The sequence below is a fragment of the Panthera uncia genome (assembly GCF_023721935.1).
Source record: "Panthera uncia isolate 11264 chromosome C1 unlocalized genomic scaffold, Puncia_PCG_1.0 HiC_scaffold_4, whole genome shotgun sequence".
NCBI classification, from domain to species: Eukaryota; Metazoa; Chordata; class Mammalia; order Carnivora; family Felidae; genus Panthera; species Panthera uncia.
This window is the reverse complement of record NW_026057585.1, coordinates 69,068,148-69,093,816: the sequence shown is the minus strand read 5'-3', so window position 1 is coordinate 69,093,816 and position 25,669 is coordinate 69,068,148. Positions and strand designations below refer to the sequence as shown.

The following is a 25,669-nucleotide window of genomic DNA, read 5'->3' as shown; positions in this document are numbered from 1 at the left end:
AACTTAATACCCCAACAAAACCTAACAATTTGCAGTTCTCTAAAAGTGTCTCTTTCAAGGCATCCTTCCTCACCTTTTCCTTTTGGATCTTTGCTATAATTCAAGACTCTGTTCAAACATAATTTCCTGCAGAACCATCCCTGTTCCTCTCTCCTCTGGATTTGGTGCTCACCCTAAGCTTACCTATTTTACAGCCTATATCACACTTTACCTTGTCAGACACTACCACCCTACTCCCTATAGATACATATGTTCTCTGAAAGCTCCCTGAAAGACAGCCCCTTAAAGGAACAGACTATCTTTCATAGCAGTAGCGCCAGTATCTAACATATATGAGGTTTTCAACTGTTTATGAAATGAATACAATGAGAAATAACAATAGCTTAGGTTGTTTTTATTTGTTTAACTATGATAATTATTCCACACATTCTGCCAATTGTAATTCTCACAATAATTAAGAGTCTAGAAGAAAAGATACTTTTATTTGAGGGGTGCCTGAGTGGCTGAGTCGGTTGGGCATCCGACTTCTGCTCAGGTCATGATCTCACCGCTTATGAATTCAAGTCCTGCATCAGGCTCTGTGCTGACAGCTCAGAGCCTGGAGCCTGCTTCAGATTCTGTGTCTCCCTCCCTCTCCGCTCCTCCCCTGCTCACACACTCTCTCTCTCTCAAAAATAAATAAACATTAAAAAAAATAATAAAAAAAATAAGATACTGTTATTTGAAGTGAGAGATAAAGGGGCACCTGGGTGGCTTAGTTGGTTGGGCGTCTGACATTGGCTCAGGCCATGATCTCACAGCATGAGTTCGGGCCTGGCGTTGGGCTCTGTGCTGACAGCTCGAAGCATGGAGCCTGCTTCAGATTCTGTGTCTCTTTCTCTCTCTGCCTCTCTCCACCTCACATTCTCTCTCTCTCTCTCAAAAATAAATAAACATTAAAAAAATTTTTTTTGAAGTGAGAGAGAAGGAAACTGAAAAAGTTTCCCAAGGACACAGTGTTAGTATAACAATACTCTCAATATTTGAATCTAAGTCTTTTTACTCTAAATCCTGGCCTTTTCCCACCATATCACATGCACAGGAATTACTAGGCCAGGTTATAGAGAAAAAAGGCTTTGAAACTCAAGTGCAGAAATGTAGACATGAGCCTTTATAGGCTCAAGAGTAAACATGACAACAATCATGTTTCAGAACTGTTATACAAACCTTCCAAGGGATGAACTGAGAGGCAGCAAAGTCCTTGAAAACAGCCTTACAGCTTCAATAATGAGAATCAAGGGATAAATCCAACTTACTTTTTGAATAAAGAAGCCTACTGAGATTCAGTAATATAAGACATCTGGAGATAAAGCACAGGGGAAATCTAAGATGACTAAGGTTTTGTAATTTAGGCACCAAAGGGAATTAGTAATAAGACTGACAGAAAGGTGTGGGCTGATGTTAGAAAAAAAGTGGTTAAGTTTATAGCAATCAGTCAAATTTATCAAAGTAAAACTAACTAAGCTGATTATCATGATTATCTAGGAATTCAGAAATTTGATTAAGAGGTTCCAAGTCAGCTGCTAAAACTTCACATCAGCATTTACAGAATGTCAACATATTACATTTAGCTGGCATATAAAAGCAAACAGTGCATTTGTCTCTACATAGAAATTTGACCTGCAGATATTATTAAACATGACATGGCTGTTAGGCTGTTAGGTTTTTTTTTTTTTTTTTTTTTGCTTTAGATTTCTTCCAGTCAGCAGATTTTGGACCCCAGTGGCTTAATTACAAGGTATCTTCCTCTGACCCCAACTTCAAGGCATCAAGCACTGCCACTGAGCTAAAATGCTGCCCCCTGCTACAAAAAAAGAGGGTTCACTGAATATCCATCCACTCTGGTAGCCGACAGCAGAAATTCTAATATTACCATGCTTCTTAGTAACTGCTGATACTACCCCACTGCCAGTGAAGAACTTCATTCCAAACGGCAGCACACGCGTACTTCCAAAAGGAAAGCACATTAACTCCGGGAAACTGCATATGGATGTAAAGGACGTACCTCAAGAAACCAAACCATGAAAGGCAGATAATTAGATGGAGATGCTCGGAAGTAAAGAAGATCTGTCTGGTGGCCTTGACTTCATTGCTGAGAGCATCGGGAAGCTCCTTCAGCAAAGGGTGTCAGAAACAGCAAGCGTCAAAAAAACGAGGCTCTTTGTGTGTTTGAATTGGGGACCTGGAGAGTCACAGCTACCGCGACACTACAAGCAGATAAACACTGGGCACTACCTAAATGGCGGGTAAGGCAAGTGAGACTTGTCTGGGGCTAGCGGACAGGCTAGGGGCCTGAGGATTCCCCGGTGGGGGTGGGGAAAGGAGACGCAGGAGCGGAGCGGACCAGACCTAACGAAAGGTGAGGGCGGAAACATTTCGACTATCAGAGGCACGCCTGAGCTGCATGAGGAACCGGTTCCAGAGGCTCCCCTCCTTAGGGGTCCCAAGAGCTGTGAGAGCCGAAGAGGACATTCCCAACCCTGTCATGGTCGCACCCGGACGCAGGCCGTTCTTACCCGCCTCTTCCCCTTCCCGCCGGCGCCTGCTCAGGCTCTGCGCGCGCAGTCGCTACCGGCGCCAGCGCCGGCGCGGAGAGGGCGGGGGGAAACAGCAGGGCCAAAGAGGCAGAGGTGACTGGGAAGTGCGCCAGGCCCACTGGAGGGTGCCTCTCGCCGGGCCTGCGCGTGCGCAGTGTTTTTCCGCTCGCGAGTAGCGGCGGCTCCAGGGACAACGGGGCTCTGGCTTAGGGCGGGTGCTGGATTCCCCGCTGGCGAACTGCCCTGCTGCAAGCCCAAGCTCCTGCGTGTTGGCGCTGGCCCTTTCGACAGTGCCATTTCACCTACTCTCCATCCTTGTGGCGTCCCACACATACAGCAAACCTCAGTGTTAAGGAAGGACTGAGACAACCCTCCCTGCCCCCAACACCCCCCCCCACGCTGTGCTTCTCTTTTTTTAAATTGAGATGTAATTGATATATAACATCATATTAGTTTCAGGTGTACAACATGATACGGTATTTCTATCTTCTCTTTATTCTTTACCATTCACTCAAATCATTTTCTAAGTTTGCCTCTTTGAGCCGGGCATTGTAGATGGATGCCTACTTTGAGGGGAGAACTCAAAACATCTAGTTCTTTTCACGGTTGAACCTCACAATATGTTACATTCGTGAAAGTCGATCTTCTCTTTTTTTTTTTCTTTTTAGGATTTATTTATTTTTGAGAGCGCGCAAGCAGGGAAAGGGCAGAGAGAGGTAGACAGAAGGTCTGAAGCGGGCTCTGTGCTAACAGCAGCAAGTACAATGTGGGGTTTGAACTCACGAAATCATGTCCTGAGCGGAAACCAAGAGTCGTCGCTCAACCGACTGAGCCACCCAGGTGACTCTGAAAGTCATTCTTAAAAGCCCCACAAAACTTGTTCAGATCATGCCAATGTACTCAAGGCCCCAGGTAAGTTTGTGGCTGAGGTCAACTGTTTGCTGAGAGTCCTCCTGCTAACTTTTTTTCTGTTTTTACTGAGAAAAACTGAGAAAGAAAGGGAAAGGAGACATGAGCGTGAGCTTCATTTATTCATTGATTCAACCAAAACTTTTTTTAATTCAATCAATACTTAATGAGTGCCAACAATTGGCCACTTTAGGTTGTGCTGATATAGCAGTGAACAAAAAAATGACCTGCTCTTGTGGGATTACATTCTGATTGAGGAGACAGAAAATCAACAAGTAAGTGAATAAATATATGATATATCAGGAGATAAAGAAGGATAAGAGGATAGAGTGACATACTGGGGAAGGGGTACTATTCTAGACAATGTGGTCAGGGAAAACTTTCCTAAGAAGGTAACATTTGAGTAGGGGCATGAATGGAGAGAGGGAACCATGTAAAAGAGAATTCTAGACAGAAAAATAGGGGTGCCTGGGTGGCTCAGTCAGTTAAGCGCCCAACTCTTGGTTTTGGCTCAGGTCATGATCTCACAGTTGTGTGAGTTCGAGCCCCACATTTGGCTCTGTGCTGATAGCTTGGAAACTGTTTGGGATTCTCTCTCTCCCTTGCTCTCTGCCCCTCCCCCACTTGTGCTGTCTCTGTCTCTCTCAAAATAAATACATAAACCTTAAAAAAAAAAAAGGTAAATGCAGGGCACCTGGCTGGCTCAGTCAGTAGAGCATATGACTCTTAATCTCAGGGTTATGTGTTTAAGCCCCACTTTGGGGGTAGAGTTTACCTAATAAGAATAAATAAATAAAAAGAAAAGTACATGAAACCTTCCTATGGTGAGAGTATGCTTAGGATATTTAAGAAACAGCAAAGAATTGGGGCACCTGGGTAGTTCAGTCAGTTAAGTGACTGACTCTTGTTTCTGCTCAGGTCATGATCTCAAGGTTTGTGGGTTCAAGCCCCTCATTGGGCTCTGCACTGACAGTGCAGAGCCTGATTGAGATTTTCTCTCTCTCCCTCTCTCTCTGCCTCTCTCTCTCAAAATACATCTTAAAAAAAAAAAAAAAGAAAGAAAGAAACAGCAAGGAAGCCATTGTTACTGGAGAAATATTAGCAAGGGAGAAGTCTTAGGGTATGAAGGCAGACAGGTAGCTAAGAGCAGTATCACTTAGTGTCTTGTATACAGGAAGAGCTTTGCCTTTTTTTCTGGGTGAAATAGCTATGCTGTTGAATGTGTTTTTGTTGTTGTTATTTGTTTTGTTTTCCAAATGACAAATGTCTCTCACACATGTATGCATATAAAAATCTAGTCAACTGAGTATTTACCCAAAGAATTCAAAACCAAAACCACTAATTTATTCACTTTTTTTTTTTCTTTCATTTTTTGAGGTAGGCTCCACACCCAGTGCAGAGCCCAATGCAGGGCTTGGACTCATGATCCTGAAATCAAGACCTGACCTAAGATCAAGAGTCAGACACTTACCCAACTGAGCCACCCAGGCATCCCTTGAAAACACTAATTTGAAAAGATATATGCACTCCTATGTTTACTGCAACATTATTTACAATAGCAAAATTATGGAAGCAACCCAAGTTGCTTATAATTAATAAATTATATAATATATAATTCTGCTTATTAATTAAAATTGAAATATATAATGGAATATTATTCAGCTGTAAAAAAGAATGAAGTCTTGCCATTTGCAACAGCATGAATGGATCTAGAGGGTATAATGCTAAGTGAAATAAGTCAGACAAAGATAAATGCCATATGAGTATACTCACATATGGAATTTAAGAAACAAAGCAAACAAAGAAAAAAAAAGATGAGCCAGAAAACAGACTCTTAACTATAGAGCACAGAGGGTTACCAGAGGGGAGGTGGGTGGGGGAAAGAATTAAATAGGTGATGATTAAGGAGCGCATATGTTGTAGTGAGCACAGAGTGTTATATGCAAGTGTTGAATCACTATATTGTATGCTTGAAACTAAGATAATACTGTATGTTAGCTAACTGGAATGTAAAAACACCCAGTCAAATTGAGTTCAGTCTTTTGAATCCTTAAAGAACTAGGTGTGTTCCCGAGATCAGATTGTTGAACAAACAATTGTTGAGCAAACTTTAGGGCCAGTTTGTCTGTCTAGTTTAGGCACTCTTCTCTCATGCCCTGATCTCTCACCCTTTCCTCGTATGTTGGTTGTAAACATACATGATACAAGTAAAATATGTATGTAAGCTTACATAAACAAGTCCTTATGTCATTTGTGTCTCCAGCTAACCCTGAGACCAGGACATCTGGATTTGGAGAGCAACTGAGCAAGCAAATTGTAAGATTGGGTGGATGTGGTCATTGTGTGATGTGGAATTTCAGCAGTTCTAAATGGTTGAAGTAGAGTGGAGAAGAACAGTCATGATTCACCTGCTGTTGATAAATGTTTAAAACTAACATTTTTTAAAGTTGAGTTTATTGAGGTATAATTTACATAGAGTAAAATTTATCCTTTTTGTGTATACACTTCTGAGTTCTTTTTTTTAAGTTTATTTTAAGAGAGACAGAGTGAGTTGGGGGGGGCAAAGAAAGAGGGGGACAGAGGATCTGAAGCTGGTTCTTCAAGGACAGTAGAGAGCCCAATGCGGGGCTCAAAACTGCAAACTGCAAGATCATGACCTGAGCTGAAGTCAGACATTCAACCATCTGAGCCACCCAGGCACCCCAGCAGTTCTGAGTTTTGACAAATGCATTGTGTTAGTCCAGGTTATCCATAAAGCAGATGCCAATATAAGATTAAACATGCAAGGATTTGGGGGGAGGGGCAACACATAGTAGAAATGAGGAGAGAGCCAAGAAAGGCTAGGAGAACTATCTGATCACAATGCAAGCCTGATCCAGAGTGCGCAAAAGAAGGAGAAAGGTTCCATTCCTTGAATTCTAGGAAGTCTAAAGAAAGATCAACAAGCAAGGATTTTGGGAATCTTTGAGCTAAAACTGACTTTCAGAGAAACTTTCGCAATGGACCCGCCTTAATATTCCCAGTAATTGTCTGGGAATAGACCATTGAAATGTAGCATTGGTTCAAATAGGATGATGAATTTCTGGACCCAGCAGGTAATGCCCTTGATCAGTTATGCTTCCTGAAGTTGAAAGTCTGCCAGGCACATTCAGATGGCATTGGAAGTATAAAGTCATGCAGCCTACCACAATCAAGATATAAATTATTTCCATTACTCCATAAAGTAACGTCATTTTTGAGGACTTATTTTCTAACCACAATATTTTCATTACCTTCAAAGACCTTCTGCAATTTGCTTGGTAAACTTTTAGGATCAATTATCATAGTCAATCTTAACAGCTTAATATATGGCTTCCATTAATAACTGAATTCATGGGACACCTGGGTGGCTCAGTCAGTTAAGCATCTGACTTCAGCTCAGGTCATGATCTTGCAGTTCCTGAGTTGAAGCCTCGTGTTGGGCTCTGTGCTGATGGCTCAGAGCCTGGAGCCTGCTTCAGATTCTGTGTCTCCCCCTTTCTCTGCCCCTCCCCCACTTGCACGTGCGCTCTCTCTCTCTCAAAAAATAAAAACTAAAAGAAAAAAATTTTTAAATAAATAACTGAATTCATCATGCCAAAGAGAGAACTTTTCACTCCCAGTGGGCAGTTCAAGGATCAGAATCTTTGGGGCACCTGGCTGGCTCAGTTAGTAGAGCATGCCACTCTTGATCTCAGGGTAGCAAGTTTTAAGCCCCATGTTGGGCCTAGAGCTTACTTAAAGATAAATAACAGACAAATAAATAACAAAATAAATAAAATTTAAAAATAAAAAGAGAAGTGCAGTTGTGAGCCATTATCAGCCAATACCTGTATCAGCCTAGTAAAGAAGATCTGGGCAGGACATCTACTATGCCCAATATTACATCAACTGTCACAAAGAGTTACCAATTCTATTATCTTTTTTTTAATGTTTTATTTATTTTTGTTTTTTTTTTTTCAACGTTTTTTATTTATTTTTGGGACAGACAGAGACAGAGCATGAACGGACGAGGGGCAGAGAGAGAGGGAGACACAGAATCGGAAACAGGCTCCAGGCTCCGAGCCATCAGCCCAGAGCCTGACGCGGGGCTCGAACTCACGGACCGCGAGATCGTGACCTGGCTGAAGTCGGACGCTTAACCGACTGCGCCATCCAGGCGCCCCATGTTTTATTTATTTTTGACAGAGAGAGAGAGAGAGTGCAAGCCGGGGAGGAGCAAAGAAAGAGGGAGACACAGAATCTGAAGCAGGCTCCAGGCTCTGAGCCACAGAGCCAACCCTACATGAGTCTGGAACTCATGAACTGCAAGATCATGACCTGAGCCCAAGTCCAACACTTAACCAACTGAGCCACCCAGGAGCCCCTGTAAAAAAATTTTTTTTAAGTTTATTTATTTATTTTGAGAGAGAGAGTGAGCAGGGGAAGGGCAGAGAGAGAGGGAGAGGAACAGAATCCCAAGCAGGCTCCACACTGTCAGCATGGAGCTCGATGTGGAACTCTGACTTATAAACTGTGAGATCATGACCTGAGCCTAAGTCAAGAGTAGGACGCTTAACCCCTTAACTGACTGAGCCATCCAGGCGTCCCATATCTATTCTATTGTCTTAACACCTCTTTTGTTATTCTGATTACCACTGGGTAGTTCCTACACTGCTAAATCACTTTTTGCCTGGAAAACTGCAAGCCATCATCATTTCTCACCTAGATTGTCACAATAGCATCCTAACCAGTCTTCCTGCTTTAGACCTTGCTCTACTCCAATCCATTTAAAATGTAAGGTGACCAGGGGCACCTGGGTGGCTCAGTCGGTTGAGCATCCGACTTCGGCTTGGGTCATGATCTTGAACTCTGTAAGTTCGAGCCCTGCGTTGGGCTCTGTGCTGATAGCTCAGAGCCTGGAGCTTGCTTCAAATTCTGTGTGTGTCTCTCTCTCTGTTCCTCCCCCACTCATGCTCTGTCTCTCTCTGTCAAAAATAAATAAACATTAAAAAAAATTATTATAAAATGTAAGGTGACCTTTCATGATAAAAACACAGAACAAACTGGGAATAGAAGGGAGCTCCACCTGTCTTATAAAGGGCATCTACAAACACCCCACAACTAACACTACACTTGATAGTGAAAGACTGAATAATTTTCCCCTAAGATCAGGAACAAGACGAGGTACATGCTCTCACCACTTTTATTCAATATTGTACTTGGTGTTTAGCCAGGGCAATTAAAATAAAAGAAATTAAAAAAACATTCAGATTAGATGAAAAATTTAATTTTTTAAAAAAGTTTATTTATTTTTGAAAGAGAGAGAGAGAGAGCACACAATATCGAGCAGGGGAAGGGCAGAGAGAGAGGGAGAGAGAATCCCAAGCAGGCTCTGAGCTGTCAGCACAGAGCCTGATGTGGGGCTTGAACTCGCGAACCATGAGACATGATCTGAGCCGAAACCAAGAGTTGGACGCTTAACTGACTAAGCCACCCAGGCGCCCCCAAGAAATAAAAGTTTTAATGTGCAGTGATTTGATCTTGTGTAGAAAATCCTACAGAATACATACACACACAGAATTAATAATCGAATTTAGCAAGGTTACAGATATATCAATATACAAAAATCAATTGTATTTCCATACACTGCAAATGGGCAATCTTAAAATAAAACTAAGAAGACAATTCCAGGGGTGCCTGGGTGGCTCAGTCGGTTGAGTGTCCAACTCTTGACTTTGGCTCAGGTCATGATCTCTCAGTTCATGGGTTTGGGTCCTGCATCAGGCTCTGCGCTGATAGTGCAGAGTCTGCTTAGGTTTCTGTCTCCCTCTCTCTCTGCTCCTCTCCCACTTGTTCTCTATCTCTCTCTCAAAAAATAAATAAAAATACAAAAAATAAAAATAAAAAAAGGAGACAATTCCATTTACAATAGCATCAAAAATAATAAAATACTTAGGAATAAGTTTAACAAAAGAAGTATAAGAATTGTAACTGAAAAACTATAAAACATGGTTGAAGGAAATTAAGAGAACTAAATAAATGAAAAGACATCCTGTGTTCGTGTATCAAAAACTTAATATTGTTAAGATGACAACACTTCCTAAACTTAGATTCAGTGCAACTCCTATCAAAAAATCAGCTGGTTTCTTTGCAGAAATTGAGAAGCTGAGCCTAAATTCAATTGGAATTCAAGGGGCCCAGAATAGCCAAACCATTTTTTAAAAAGAAGTACAAAGTTGGAAGACTCTCACTTTCCAATTTCAGAACTTAATACAAAGCTACTATAATCAAGACAGCATGATTCTAGCATAAGTTTAGACATATAGATAAGTGAATAGAATTGAGAATCCAAAAATAAACCTTCATATCTATTGTCAATCGATTTTCAACAGAGATGCTAAGATGATTCAAAGGGGAAAGAAGAGCCTTTTTAACAACTGGTGCTGAAACAACTGAATATCTACATGCAAAAGAATGGTGGCCCTCTCCCTCATATCATATGTAAAAATAATCTCAAAATAGATCGAAGATGTAAATATAAGTGCCAAACCATGACATCATAGAAGAAAATGTAGGCATAAAGTTTTGTGACTTTGGGTTAGGTAAAGACTTCTTAGATACATACCAAAGCACAAGTGACAAAAAGAAAAAAATATATAAAGTGGACTTCATCAAAAATAAAAACTTTAAAAAAAAGAGAGGTTAGAGTGGGAGAGAGCCAAAGCATAAGAGACTTTTAAAAACCGAGAACAAACTGAGGGCTGATGGGGGGTGGGAGGGAGGGGAGGGGAGGTGATGGGTATTGAAGAGGGCATCTTTTGGGATGAGCACTGGGTATTGTATGGAAACCAATTTGACAATAAATTTCATATATTAAAAAAATTAAAATAAAATAAAATAAATAAAATAAAAACTTTTGTGCTTCAAAGGACACCATTAAGAAAGTAAAAAGACTGGGCGCCTGGGTGGCTCAGTCGGTTAAGCGTCTGATTTTGGCTCAGATCATGATCTCACAGCTCATGAGTTTGAGCCCCACGTCAGGCTTTGTGCTGACAGCTCAGAGCCTGGAGCCTGTTTCAGATTCTGTGTCTCCCTCTCTCTGACCCTCCTGTCTCAAAAATAAATAAACATTAAAAAAAAATTAAAAAAAAAAAACTACAATAAAATCAATACACCCACTACGATGGCTAAAATAAAAAAGACAGACAATAGCAACTGTTGATAAGTTTAAGAAATTGAAACCCTCAATTATTGCCGGTGGGATTGTAAAATAGTGCAACTACTGTGGGAAACAGTTTTGCCATTCCTCTAAAGGTTAAACACAGAGTTACCATGTGACCTTACAATTTCTCTCCTAAGTATATACCCAAGAGAAATGAAAACATATATCCGTGCAAAAACTTGTACAAGAATGGTCACAGCAGTATTATTCAAGTAGCCACCAAGTGGAAACAACCCAAATGGCCATCAACTGATGAATGCATAAACAAAACATAGTGTATCTATACAATGGAATATGACTTGGCAATAAAAGAGAATGAAGTACTGAGATATGCTACAACACAGATGAACCTTGAAAACACTATGTTAAGTGACAGAAGCCAGTCACAAAAGACCACATATTCTCTCATCCCATGTATGTGAAATATTTAGTATAGGCATATCGATGAAGATAAAAGTTAGATTTGTGATTACCAGGAGCTGAGGCGAGGGCATAAGAAAGGGATGATTGATCATTTCAGGATAATGAAAATGTTTTAAAATTAAGTAATGGTGATTGTTGTACAACTGTGTAAATATACTAAAAACCACTGAGTTGTATACTATCCAAGGACAAATTTTATGACATGTAAATTATATCTTCATAAAGCTCTTTTAAAAAGATTGTATCATTCCTGTGCTCAGAACTCCTCAGTGGCTTTTCATATTAGTTAGAGCAAAAGTCAAAGTCTTTAATTGGCCAAAAGATCCTGTAAGATCTGCCTCTCCATTTGACCTCGTTTATAGTTCTTCCCTGCATTTACTGTTTTAGCTTCTCTGGCTTCCTTACTGTTCTTCCACACTATAGGCACAGTCCTGTTTGGGGGGTTGTATTTGGCTGGATCATTCTTACCCAGTATATCCTCATGGCTTATCCCTTCAGGTCTTTTTCAGATTCACATTCTCAGTGAAGCCATCCTGATTTCCCTATTTAAAATTACAGTATAACACCTCTCCCAGAACTCTCTTTCCCAGTCCTCACCTATATTTTTCTCCATAGCATTTATTTCCATTTGACATACTACAAATATTATGTATTTATGTGTCTATTGACTGTCTTTCCTCATCCAAGCATAAACTCTATGAAAGCAGGTATTTTTCTGTATTTTGTCATTCCTATATTTTCAGTACCTAGAACAGTGGTTGGTACATGGGAGATGTTCAATGTTTATTGAATGAATGAGTGAATGAATGAATAACATTTTACTCTTTCTGCCTCGAGTTTATCCCTGCTGCAATTCATCTCCACCTGCAAATCAGAGTGATCTTCCTACACGTGGGAATATATCACACCCTTGCTCAAATTCCTTCATTAGTTTCCTATTATGTTCAAGAAGAAGTATAATGAAATATTGAAGAATACAAGCCAGAGTCAGAGTGCCTTGGTTCAAGGCAATTTGCCTTTGGGCAAGGTTATTTAACCTTGTTGGTAAAATAGGAATAATTAGAGTGCCTTTCTTTTAGAGTTGTGGTAGTGATTAGATAATCTTATACATGCAAGTTTGCCTACATAGTTGCCAAACCCATTGTTTCATTAGAGGTTGCAAAATGTTGACTTTTAAAATTCTGTCACTTCTTTATCATTCATTAGCAATGATTCTTCTAAAATTTTTTAATGTTTATTTATTTTTGAAAGAAAGAGACAGACAGACAGAGCTCAAATAGGGGAGGAGCAGAGAGAGAAGGAGACCCAGAATCCGAAGCAGGCTCCAGGCTCTGAGCTGCCAGCACAGAGCCCAACACAGGGCTTGAACTCACAAATGAAATTGTGACCTGAGCTGAAGTTGGCCATGTAACTGACTGGGCCACCCAGGTGCCCCTAGTAATGATTCTTCTATAAATAACTTCCCCACACTATCTTTAAGTATAGTCTATATAGTAAAGACAGGACAGGAGTTTTGTTTTGTTTTGTTTTAAAATTTTTACTTATTTATTTTGAGAAAGAGAGAAAGCGTGAGCTAGGGAGGGGCAGAGAGAGAAGCCAGAGCAAGAATCCCAAATAGGATCCACACTGTCAGCTGAGAGCTGGATGTGGGGCTTGAACTCATGAACTATGAGATCATGACCTGAGCCGAAGTCACACTTAACCTACTGAGTGCCCCAAGACAGGATAGAAGTGTGATGCTTACTGTTATTTATCAATTTTCAGAGTAATGATTCAGTGCCCTAGCAACTTCCAAAGGTAACTAAAGAATACATTTTAGTGTTCAAATCATTGCAGTCATTATTCTTATTGATATTCAAATTATTCCATCTTTGGTAAGTAGGGATCCCTTTCTAGTTGGCTCCTGTATGATTTTTTTTTATAGCACAACTTATATATTTTAAATGGACAAAAATTAGTATCATTCACAGTATCTTAAGATAAATTGCCTTTAAATGGGAGCTTCCTTTCCAGTACTTTGAGGTCTACAAGATGTATCTAGAAAATTTACTACTGTGAAAAATGAAGACTGCTTAAATGAAGACTGTCAAAAGACAGGTAGGGGGAGGACCTGTGGTTTTTCTTTTTGATTAATTGTTGTAACACTGTCCTTCGGGCGGCTGAGGGAGTTTCATGTTTTCTTTAGACATCATTAGGCTCCTGAGCTCTTGCAGGACAACTTTGATGCTGTATGAATTCTGCCATTTTGCTAGCACTGATATGGCTCTTAGGTCCACCACTCCATTAGAACTATTAACTGCATTCATATTAATTTTTGTTACAGATCTTACAAAGCGGGGTGCTTCTGGGTATTTAGGTCCACATTCTATTTTAAGGCTGTATATTCAGTTTTTGTAAATTGTTCTTGGAAGCCCAATTATCATTCCTGTCCATCTTGTAAGTGTCATGTCTTCGTCACCTTCTAGACCCCAGCTAACTGTGCCATCTCCTACTCCTTTCTGGCCTTCTTCCAGTTCTTCCAACAGTCAAAAATTGCAAGGGACTTTTACTCACGAGCCCGTGGTGGCTGCCATCTTGCGTTGCTGTCGCTCCTGTATGATTTTAACACACCACCAGTAGTCTTTGATACCTTCCTTGCTTTCAGGCACAAGATACTTCAGACTCATCTTAACATTATTTCTTTTTTTAATGTTTATTTTTAAGAAAGAGAGTGTGAACATGGGCAGGGTGGGGAGAGAGGGAGACACAGAATCTGAAGCAGGCTCCAGGCTCTGAGCTGTCAGCACAGAGCACGATGTAGGGCTTTAATTCATGAACCACGAGATCATGACCTGAGCTGAAGTCAGACGCTTAATCAACTGAGCTACCCAGGCACCCCTCACCTTAACATTTGTTGTCCCAGGCCTGGAATCAGCTATTCCTCCAAGGAGTTTTAGATCCTTTTTAATAGGAAATGGTATTTAGAGACTATAATTTGGACACTAGAGGGAGCTAATTGTTACTGGGTTGGAGTGTACATCATTTTAAAAAAGATTCTTAATTGTTAATACACAGTTTGGATAATACCACTGTTTTCCTTGGAAGGTTGTGTTAAAGACTAGAGAATGGAGACTTTCCAATTTAGCAAAGTATTTCACAATGAAGTAGACTAAACTTATTAATCAGAAGTTCACTATTATTTGCGTTTTTATTTTCCTTCTCTCTCTCTCTTTTCCATTTCTCCTGAGAAATAATAGTCTGGGTTGGAAATGAGTAGGGAAGAAAAATGGTTGATAAGAGAGACTACTTTAAGGTTTGAGCAGAACATTTGCTGTAGAATTACCAGAGGCAGAGACAAAATAATTTCTCATATTAACCAAAGAAATACATAATTCTGGAATGCAAAGAAGATAGAAAAATCAGTGGTTCCTTCAGCAGGAGGTAATGGAAGAAAAGTATATAAGGTACTTACTGCTTCTTTTAGGTGCACAACCCAGAAGGGGTCAATAATTCCACAGTCGTTATAAATACTAATCTGGTAAGCAAATCAACAGAGAATCAAAGGACAAGTAAAGTAGTTTTTTTATACACCACAAGAGAACTGAACTCAAAGTTCACAGTCCACCATTGTCCTTACTTCCCTCAAAACTTAGTCTTTATTTTTAATTTTTTTTTAACGTTTATTATTGAGAGACAGACAGAGACAGAGCATGAGCATGGGAGGGACAGAGAGAGGGGGAGACACAGAATCTGAAGCAGGGTCCAGGCTCTGAGCTTTCAGCACAGAGGCCGACACACGGCTCAAACTCATAAACTGTGAGATCATTACCTGAGCTGAAGTCAGACGCTTAACTGACTGAGCTACCCAGGCGCCCCAAAACTTAATCTTTTTGAAGATGACAGAGCAGCATAGAAGTTCTCTGCTCATCCCTGAAATGCAACTAGACAAGCAACAAACCATTTTGCACATCTAGAAAATTGATCTGAGGATTAACACAACAATCTGCATAGGTTGAGCCACAGAACTTGGCAGATATGTGGCGGTGGATTGGTGAAATGAGGGAGAGAGAAGCCATGGAGGGTAGGGAGCTGTTTTTGTTTGTGGAGAGAGGACAGACAGAGGGGGGAGAGTACGAGAAAAGCACTCCCCCCAAAAGCAGCTAGAGGGAAAGAGAAAGAGTGGAAGCACCCACAAGGATCTGAACAAGAAAGGGAGAAAGGAAAAAGGAGAGAGTTTCAATGCCATTAGAACTCTATAAACAGGGGAGTGCAGAGTCTGAAATTCCACAGCTCAATACCTGGCCATGCTCTGGTGGGAAGGGCGAATCCCCAGGAGCAGACAGTGAGGTCCTCGGGGTCCTTGGGCCACATGGGGAGAGAGGTTCTCCTGCTGAGAGGACATCTGGTAGAGGCTATGCAGCTTTCCCATGGGAAAAGGTCCCAGCAGACCCTGGAGAACAGAAACATTTGCCAGTGTTGGAACAAGGACACTAGGGTGCAGTGAAGCCTGGGTGCCAGTTGTGTGTTCTGATTTGCCATAGTTCTCTGAACTGCTGCTGCTACATGATTGCATGAACTTTTTCTGAGGCAGACTGACATCTGGGCACAGTCCCTGGGCCTCTGCAGTGCAGTTGCATGAGCGTTCCTTGGGGGTCAAGCTGGTACCAGGCCACTGCTTGGTGAGACCCTCCCCCAGAGGGTTGGAGGGGGCCCAAGCCACAGGGCCCTCAGAAGTGACGGGTTTGGAAACACATCCCCATCTGAGATAAAATTCAGGAGAGAGGTGCCACCTGGCCGGCTGATGACTTGGTGACTGACATTGTAGAAGTGGGGAGGGGATGGAAGCTGGAGACAAAGAAGGGTGCCTGATGGCTGGTTGGTGACAGCACGGAGTTCTGATGCTACAGACTGTGAAGTTGTGTGATGCCATGTTCACCTCTCCCTCGCCTGCACATACACAGACACCAGAGCCACACCAATCCACCCCAATAAGCTAAGCAATGCCACCTAGTGGAGAACAGAGCCATTACACCAAACCCCATCTAACTGTGCCAACCAAGCCCTAGAGAATCACCACAAGTCTCTGCCCCTGATGAGTGTATGTACTATAAAGTGCTTCCTAGTTTGGCTTCTAGGGCAAACTGGATGTAATTTCATTCAGATTTCATTCTGTTTGATGGTCCACCTATTCATTTTTTTTCTCTTTTTCTTTTCTTATTCTTGGGTACAGAAAGAGAAAAAAATTATTTTCATTTTCTGTTTTTATAAAAGATTTAAAAAACATTTTAACTGTATTTTTTGTAAATTTTTTTATTCTGTTTTACTTTCTCATTTCATTTTATTCCATTTTATTGTATACATTAAAATTTTTTTAATCGTTTTCTTTTTTTCTTTTTTTTCTCTCTTTCTTTTTATGTTTTCCCCCTCTTTTCTTTTCTTTCCCTTTCTTCTTTATTCTGTTAAGCTTTTTTCAACAACCAGACCAAAACACATCTAGGATCAAGCTTCCTTTGTTTGATTTTTTTGTTGTTTTAATTTTCTAATTTTAATTTTAATTTTTAATTTTATTAATTCTTTCTCTTCCTCCAAAATGACAAAAAGAAGGAATTCACCCCAAAAGAAAGAACAGGAAGAAACGACAGCCAGGGACTTAATCAGCACAGATATAAGGAAGATGTCTGAACTAGAATTGAGAATTACGATAACAAGAATACTAACTGGGGTTGAAAAAAAGCATGGAATCCCTTTCTGCAGAGATTTAAAAAAGTAAAATCTAGTCAGGACGAAATTAAAAAATGCTATAGCTGAGATACAATCTCTATTAGATGCCACGGCAGCAAGGATGGATGAAACAGAGCAATGAATCAGCAATACAGAAGAAAAAATTATGGAGAATAATGGAGCAGAAAAAAAAAGAGGGAAATCCAGGCAAAAGAGCACGATATAAGAATTAGAGAACTCAGTGACTTATTAAAAAGGAATAACATCTGAATCATAGGAGTCCCAGAAGATGAAGAGAGAGAAAAAGTGGTAGAAGGTTTAAGTGAGCAAATCATAGATAAAAACTTTCCTAACCTGGGGAAAGACACAAACATCAAAATCTAGGAAGCACAGAGAACTCCCATTAGATTCAACAAAAACCGACTATCAACAAAGCATATCATAGTCAAATTCACAAAATACACAGACAAAGAAAGAATTATGAAAGCAGCAAGGGAAAAAAAGTCCTTAACCTATAAAGGAAGACAGATCAGGTTTGCAGCAGACCTATCCTCAGAAACTTGGCAGGCCAGAAAGGAGTGGCAGGATATATTCAATGTGCTGAACTGGAAAAATACGCAGCCAAGAATTCTTTATCCAGCAACGCTGTCATTCAAAATAGAAGGAGAGATAAAGAGTTTCCCAGAAAAATGAAAACTAAAGGAGTTAGTGACCACTAAACCAGCCCTATGAGAAATATTAAAGGGAACTCTCTGAGGGGAGAAAAGATTGAAAAAAAAAAAAAAAGACCAAAAGCAACAAAGACTAGAAAGGACCATAGAACATCACCAGAAATTCCAACTCTATAGGCAACACAATGGCAATAAATTCATATCTTTCAGTACTCACTGTAAATGTCAATGGACTAAACACTCCAATCAAAAGACATAGGGTAACAGAATGGATAAAAAAATAAGATTCATCTATATGCTGTTTACAAGAGACTCATTTTAGACCTAAAGTCACCTTCATATTGAAAGTAAGAAGATGGAGAACCATCGATCATGCTAATGGTCACCAAAAGAAAGCCAGAGTAGCTATACTTATATCAGACAATGTAGATTTTAAAACAAAGACTGTAACAAGAGATGATGAAGGATTTTATATCACAATTAAGCGGTCTATCCATCAAGACCTAACAATTGTAAACATTATGCCCCCAACATGCAGACACCCAAATATATAGATCAATTAATCACAAACATAAAGAAACTCATTGGCAATAATACCATAATAATAGGGGACTTCAACACCCCACTTACAACAATGGACAGATCATCTAAGCAGAAAATGAAAAAGGAAACAATGGCTTTGAATGACACACTGGAACAGATTGACTTAACATATATATTCAGAACATTTCATCCCAAAGCAGCAGAATACACATTCTTCTCTAGTGCACATGGAACATTCTCCAGAATAGATCATATACTGGGACACAAATCAATCCTCAGCAAGTACAAAAAGATCAAGATCATATCGTGCATATATTCAGACCACAGTGCTATGAACCTTGAAGTCAACCACAAGAAAAAAATTGGAAAGACAACAAATACTTGGAGACTAAAAACATCCTACTAAAGAATGAATGGGCTAACCAAGAAGTTAAAGAAGAAATTAAAAAGTACATGGAAGCCAATGAAACTGATCACACCACAGCCCAAAATCTCTGGGATGCAGCAAAGGCAGTCATAAAAGGGAAGTATATAGCAATCCAGGCCTTCCTAAAAAAGGAAGAAAGGTCTCAGATACACAACCTTACACTTTAAAGAGCTGTAAAAATAACAGCAAATAAAATCCCAAACCAGCAGAAGCAGGGAATAATAAAGATTACAGCAGAAATCAATGCTATCAAAACAAAACAAAACAAAACAAAACAAAACAAAACAGTAGAACAGATCAGTGAAACCAGGAGCTGGTTCTTTGAAAGAATTAACAAAATTGATAACCCCCTAGTCAGTGTAATCAAAAAGAAAAAGGAAAGGACCCAAATAAATAAAATCAAGAATGAAAGAGGAGAGATCATAACCAATAAAGCAGAAATACAAACAATAATAAGAGAATATTATGAGCAATTATATGCCAATAAATTGGGCAATCTGGAAGAAATGGACAAATTCCTTGAAACATACAAACTACCAAAACTGAAATGGGAAGAAATAGAAAATTTGAACAGACTTGTACCCAATAAAGAAATTGAATTAGTAATAAAAAATCCCCCAAAAAGCAAGAGTCCAGGGCCAGATGGCTATCCAGGGGAATTCTATCAAACATTTAAAGAAGAATACGTATTCTTTTGAAGCTGTTCCAAAAAATAGAAATGATAGGAAAACTTCCAAACTAATTCTATGAGGCCAGCATTACTTTGATTCCAAAACCAGACAAAGACTCCATTAAAAAGGAGAACTACAGAACAATTTCCCTGATGAACATGGATGCAGAAAGTCTCAACAAGATACTAACCAACTGGATCCAACAATACATTAAAAGAATTATTCACCATGACCAAGTGGTATTTATACCTGGGATGCATGGCTGGTTCAACATCTGCAAGTCAATCGATGTGATACATCACATTAATAAAAGGAAGGACAAAAACTAAATGATTCTCCCAATAGATGCAGAGAAAGCATTTGACAAAATCCTTTCTTGATAAAAACCCTCAAGAAAGTAGGGATAGAAGGATCATTCCTTGAGTTCATAAAAGCCATATAAAAAAGACCCACTGTTAATAACATCCTCAATGGGGGAAAACTGAGAACTCTCCCCTTAAGGTCAGGAACACGACAGGGATGTTCACTCTTGCAACTGTTATTCAACATAATGTTGGAAGTCCTAGCCTCGGTAATCAAACACAAAGAAATAAAAGGCATCCAAATCGGTAAGGAGCAAGTCAAACTTTCACTCTTCGCAGACAACATGATACTCTATATGGAAAACCCAAAGGATTCCACCAAAAAATCCTGCTAGAACTGATCCATGAATTCAGCAAACTCGCAGGATATAAAATGAATGCACAGAAATTGTTGCATTTCTATACACCAATAATGAAGAAGCAGAAAGAGGAATCAAGGAATTGATTCCATTTACAATTGCACCAAAAACCATGAAATACCTAGGAATAAACCTAACCAAAGAAGTGAAAAATCTATACACTGAAAAACTATAGAAAGCTTATGAAAGAAATTGAAGACACACACACAAAATAAAGGAAAAATATTCCATGCTCCTGGATTGGAAGAGCAAATATTGTTAAAATGTCAATACTACCCAGAGCAATCTACATATTCAGTGCAATCCTTATCAAAATAACACCAGCATTCTTCACAGAGCTAGAACAAACAATCCTAAAATCTGTATGGAACCAGAAAAAGACCCTGAATAGCCAAAGCAATCCTGAAAAAGAAAACCAAAGCTGGAGGCATCACAATTCCAAACTTCGGGATGTATTACAAAGCTGTAATCATCAGGACAGTGTGGTACTGGCACCAAAACAGACACTCAGATCAATGGAACAGACTAGAGAACCCAGAAATGGACCCACAAATGTATGACCAACTAATCTTTGACAAAGCAGGAAACAATATCCAAAGGAATAAAGATAGTCTCTTCGGCAAATGGTGCTGGGAAAACTGGACAGCGGCATGCAGAAAAATGAACCTGGACCACTTTCTTACACCACACACAAAAACAAACTCAAAATGGATGAAAGACCTAAATGTAAGACAGGAAGCCATCAAAATCCTAGAGGAGAAAGAAGGCAAAAGCCTCTTTGACCTTGGCTGCAATAACATCTTACTCAACATGTCTCCAGAGGCAAGAGAAACAGACGCAAAAATGAACTATTGGGACCTCATCAAAATAAAAAGCTTCTGCACAGTGAAGGGAACAGTCAACAAAACTAAAAGACAACTGATTGAATGGGAGATGATATTTGCAAATGACATATCGGATAAAGGGTTAGTATCCAAAAGCTATAAAGAACTTATCAAACTCAACACCCAAAAAACAAATAAGCCAGTGAAGAAATGGGCAAAAGACATGAATAGACACTTCTCCAAAGAACACATCCAGATGGCTAACAGACACATGAAAAGATGCTCAGCATCACTCATCATCAGGGAAATACAAATCAAAACCACAATGAGATGCCACCTCACACCTGTCAGAATGGCTAAAATTAACAACTCAGGCAACAACAGATGTTGGCAAGGATACAGAGAAAGAGGAACCCTTTTGCACTGCTGGTGGGAATGCAAACTGGTGCAGCCACTCTGGAAAATAGTATAAAGGTTCCTTAAAAAATTAAAAGTAGAACTACCCTACAATTCCACAATTGCACTACTAGGTATTTATCCAAAGGATACAGTTTCGAAGGGACACATGCACCCCAGTATTTATATCAGTGCTATCGACAATAGCCAAAGTATGGAAAGAGACCAAATGTCCACGCAGATGAATGGATAAAGAAGATGGGGTATATATATACAATGGATTATTACTTGGCAATCAAAAAGAATGAAATCTTGCCATTTGCAACCACATGGATGAAACTAGAGTGTATTAAGCCAACCGAAATTAGTCAGAGAAGAACAAATATCATGACTTCACTCATGTGTGGAATTTAAGATACAAAACAGATGAACATAATGGGAGGGAGGCAAAAATAATATAAAGACAGGGAGGGGGAAATACATAAGAGACAACTCTTAAATATAGAGAACAAACTGAGGGTTGCTGGAGGGGTTGTGGTGGGGGATGGGCTAAATGGGCAAGGGGCATTAAGGAAGACACTTGTTGGGTTGAGCACTGGGTGTTATATGCAGGGGAATGAATCACTGGATTCTACTCCTGAAATCATTATTTTACTATCTGCTAACTAGCTTGGATGTAAATTTAAAAAAAAAGAAAAGAAAGAAAAAAAGAAGAAAACTTGACCAAAAACTTAATCTTTTTTTTTTTTTTTTTTGGAGAGAGTGAGGGTGCAAGTGAGTGAGGGGCAGAGAGAGAGAGAGAGAGAGAGAGAGAGAGAGAGAGAGAGAGAAGGAGAAAGAAGGAGAGAGAGAAAATCCCAAGCTCGAACTCATGAACTGAGAGATCATGACCTGAATTGCAGTCAGAGGCTTAACTGACTGAGCCACCCAGGTGCCCCAAAACTTAATCTTAAATCTTGATTAAATATCACTTAGCATCTAAAACATGCCTTGGTTTTGACGTCTAATACTCATGATTTTATTTTGGTTAAGGAAAGAGAGATGAATGCTGGCTGGACCTCTTGTGATCTGGATCATGTTTCCTATAAAGGTCGGTTTCAGGGCTTCCAGAAGTTGGGTTTAGCCAGAAAATAACACCCCAAACAGGATTTTTTTTTCCAACGGGCCTTTTTTACATGGTACTTTTCAAAGACAATTGCCTATTTCAAAGGCAATAATTCTCAGCCCTGACTTGAAGAACTTTTTTTTTTAACCTTGTTTCACTATTTTATTATTATTTTTTTTAATATATGAAGTTTATTGTCAAATTGGTTTCCATACAACACCCAGTGCTCATCCCAAAAGGTGCCCTCCTCAATACCCATCACCCACCCTCCCCTCCCTCCCACCCCCCATCAACCCTCAGTTTGTTCTCAGTTTTTAAGAGTCTCTTATGCTTTGGCTCTCTCCCACTCTAACCTCTTTTTTTTTTTTTTCCTTCCCCTCCCCCATGGGTTTCTGTTAAGTTTCTCAGGATCCACATAAGAGTGAACACATATGGTATCTGTCTTTCTCTGCATGGCTTATTTCACTTAGCATCACACTCTCCAGTTCCATCCACGTTGCTACAAAGGGCCATATTTCATTCTTTCTCATTGCCACGTAGTACTCCATTGTGTACATAAACCACAATTTCTTTATCCATTCATCAGTTGATGGACATTTCGGCTCTTTCCATAATTTGGCTATTGTTGAGAGTGCTGCTATAAACATTGGGGTACAAGTGCCCCTATGCATCAGTACTCCTGTATCCCTTGGGTAAATTCCTAGCAGTGCTATTGCTGGGTCATAGGGTAGGTCTATTTTTAATTTTTTGAGGAACCTCCACTCTGTTTTCCAGAGTGGCTGCACCAATTTGCATTCCCAACAACAGTGCAAGAGGGTTCCTGTTTCTCCACATCCTCGCCAGCATCTATAGTCTCCTGATTTGTTCATTTTGGCCACTCTGACTGATGTGAGGTAATATCTGAGTGTGGTTTTGATTTTTATTTCCCTGATGAGGAGCGATGTTGAGCATCTGTTCATGTGCCTGTTGGCCATCTGGATGTCTTCTTTAGAGAAGTGTCTATTCATGTTTTCTGCCCATTTCTTCACTGGGTTATTTGTTTTTTGGGTGTGGAGTTTGGTGAGTTCTTTATAGATTTTGGATACTAGCCCTTTGTCTGATATGTCATTTGCAAATATCTTTTCCCATTCCGTTGGTTGCCTTTTAGTTTTGTTGGTTGTTTCCTTTGCTGTGCAGAAGCTTTTTATCTTCATAAGGTCCAAGTAGTTCATTTTTGCTTTTAATTCCCTTGCCTTTGGGGATATGTCAAGTAAGAAATTGCTGCGGCTGAGGTCAGAGAGGTCTTTTCCTTCTTTCTCCTCTAGGATTTTGATGGTTTCCTGTCTCACATTCAGGTCCTTTATCCATTTTGTGTTTATTTTTGTGAATGGTGTGAGAAAGTGGTCTAGTTTCAATCTTCTGCATGTTGCTGTCCAGTTCTCCCAGCACCATTTGTTAAAGAGACTGTCTTTTTTCCATTGGATATTCTTTCCTGCTTTGTCAAAGATTAGTTGGCCATACTTTTGTGGGTCTAGTTCTGGGGTTTCTATTCTATTCCATTGGTCATGTGTCTGTTTTTGTGCCAATACCATGCTGTCTTGATGATTATAGCTTTGTAGTAGAGGCTGAAGTCTGGGATTGTGATGCCTCCTGCTTTGGTCTTCTTCTTCAAAATTACTTTGGCTATTCGGGGCCTTTTGTGGTTCCATATGAATTTTAGGATTGCTTGTTCTAGTTTCGAGAAGAATGCTGGTGCAATTTTGATTGGGATTGCATTGAATGTGTAGATAGCTTTGGGTAGTATTGACATTTTGACAATATTTATACTTCCAATCCATGAGCACGGAATGTTTTTCCATTTCTTTATACCTTCTTCAATTTCCTTCATAAGCTTTCTATAGTTTTCAGCATACAGATCTTGTACATCTTTGGTTAGATTTATTCCTAGGTATTTTATGCTTCTTGGTGCAATTGTGAATGGGATCAGTTTCTTTATTTGTCTTTCTGTTGCTTCATTATTAGTGTATAAGAATGCAACTGATTTCTGTACATTGATTTTGTATCCTGCAACTTTCCTAAATTCATGTATCAGTTCTAGCAGACTTCTGGTGGAGTCTGTCGGATTTTCCATGTATAATATCATGTCATCTGCAAAAAGTGAAAGCTTAACTTCATCTTTGCCAATTTTGATGCCTTTGATTTCCTTTTGTTGTCTGATTGCTGATGCTAGCACTTCCAACACTATGTGAAACAACAGCGGTGAGAGTGGACATCCCTGTCGTGTTCCTGATCTCAGGGGGAAAGCTCTCAGTGTTTCCCCATTGAGGATGATGTTAGCTGTGGGCTTTTCATAAATGGCTTTTATGATCTTTAAGTATGTTCCTTCTATCCCGACTTTCTCAAGGGTTTTTATTAAGAAACGTTGTTGAATTTTGTCAAAGGCCTTTTCTGCATCGATTGACAGGATCATATGGTTCTTATCTTTTCTTTTATTAATGTGATGTATCACATTGATTGATTTGCGAATGTTGAACCAGTCCTGAATCCCAGGAATGAATCCCACTTGATCATGGTGAATAATTCTTTTTATAAGCTGTTGAATTCGATTTGCTAGTATCTTATTGAGAATTTTTGCATCCATATTCATCAGGGATATTGGCCTGTAGTTCTCTTTTTTTACTGGGTCTCTGTCTGGTTTAGGAATCAAAGTGATACTGGCTTCATAGAATGAGTCTGGAAGTTTTCCTTCCCTTTCTATTTCTTGGAATAGCTTGAGAAGGATAGGTATTATCTCTGCTTTAAACGTCTGGTAGAACTCCCCTGGGAAGCCATCTGGTCCTGGACTCTTATTTGTTGGGAGATTTTTGATGACTGATTCAATTTTTTCGCTGGTTATGGGTCTGTTCAAGCTTTCTATTTCCTCCTGCTTGAGTTTTGGATGTGTGTGGTTGTTTAGGAATTTGTCCATTTCTTCCAGGTTGTCCAGTTTGTTGGCATATAATTTTTCATAGTATTTCCTGATAATTGCTTGTATCTCTGAGGGATTGGTTGTAATAATTCCATTTTCATTCATGATTTTATCTATTTGGGTCATCTCCCTTTTCTTTTTGAGAAGCCTAGCTAGAGGTTTGTCAATTTTGTTTATGTTTTCAAAAACCAACTCAGTTTCGTTGATCTGCTCTACAGTTTTTTTAGATTCTATATTGTTTATTTCTACTCTGATCTTTATTATTTCTCTTCCTCTGCTGGATTTAGGCTGTCTTTGCTGTTCTGCTTCTATTTCCTTTAGGTGTGCTGTTAGATTTTGTATTTGGGATTTTTCTTATTTCTTGAGATAGGCCTGGATTGCAATGTATTTTCCTCTCAGGACTGCCTTTGCTGCATCCCAAAGCGTTTGGATTCTTGTATTTTCATTTTCGTTTGTTTCCATATATTTTTAAATTTCTTCTCTAATTGCCTGGTTGACCCATTCATTCTTTAGTAGGGTGTTCTTTAACCTCCA

General features: G+C 39.6%; 2 protein-coding genes and 1 pseudogene across 3 annotated transcripts in view; 1 reads left to right on the top strand and 2 right to left on the bottom strand.

The window, feature by feature from the left end:
- Positions 1-2,671, bottom strand: part of IPP (intracisternal A particle-promoted polypeptide) — a 40,884-nt gene extending 38,213 nt beyond the window's left edge. Inside the window, exon 1 of one of the 2 annotated variants that reach the window (XM_049618633.1) lies at positions 2,045-2,671. The gene's annotated coding sequence lies outside the window, so the exon portion shown is untranslated. Of the gene's footprint in view, positions 1-1,206; positions 1,344-2,044 lie in introns of those variants that run through there. The other variant, XM_049618632.1, reaches the window with a different exon arrangement.
- Positions 1-25,669, top strand: part of TMEM69 (transmembrane protein 69) — a 145,172-nt gene that overhangs the window by 46,074 nt on the left and 73,429 nt on the right. The gene's annotated exons all lie outside the window — the stretch shown is intronic.
- On the bottom strand, positions 13,229-13,680 carry LOC125913515 (ubiquitin-conjugating enzyme E2 variant 1-like; annotated as a pseudogene).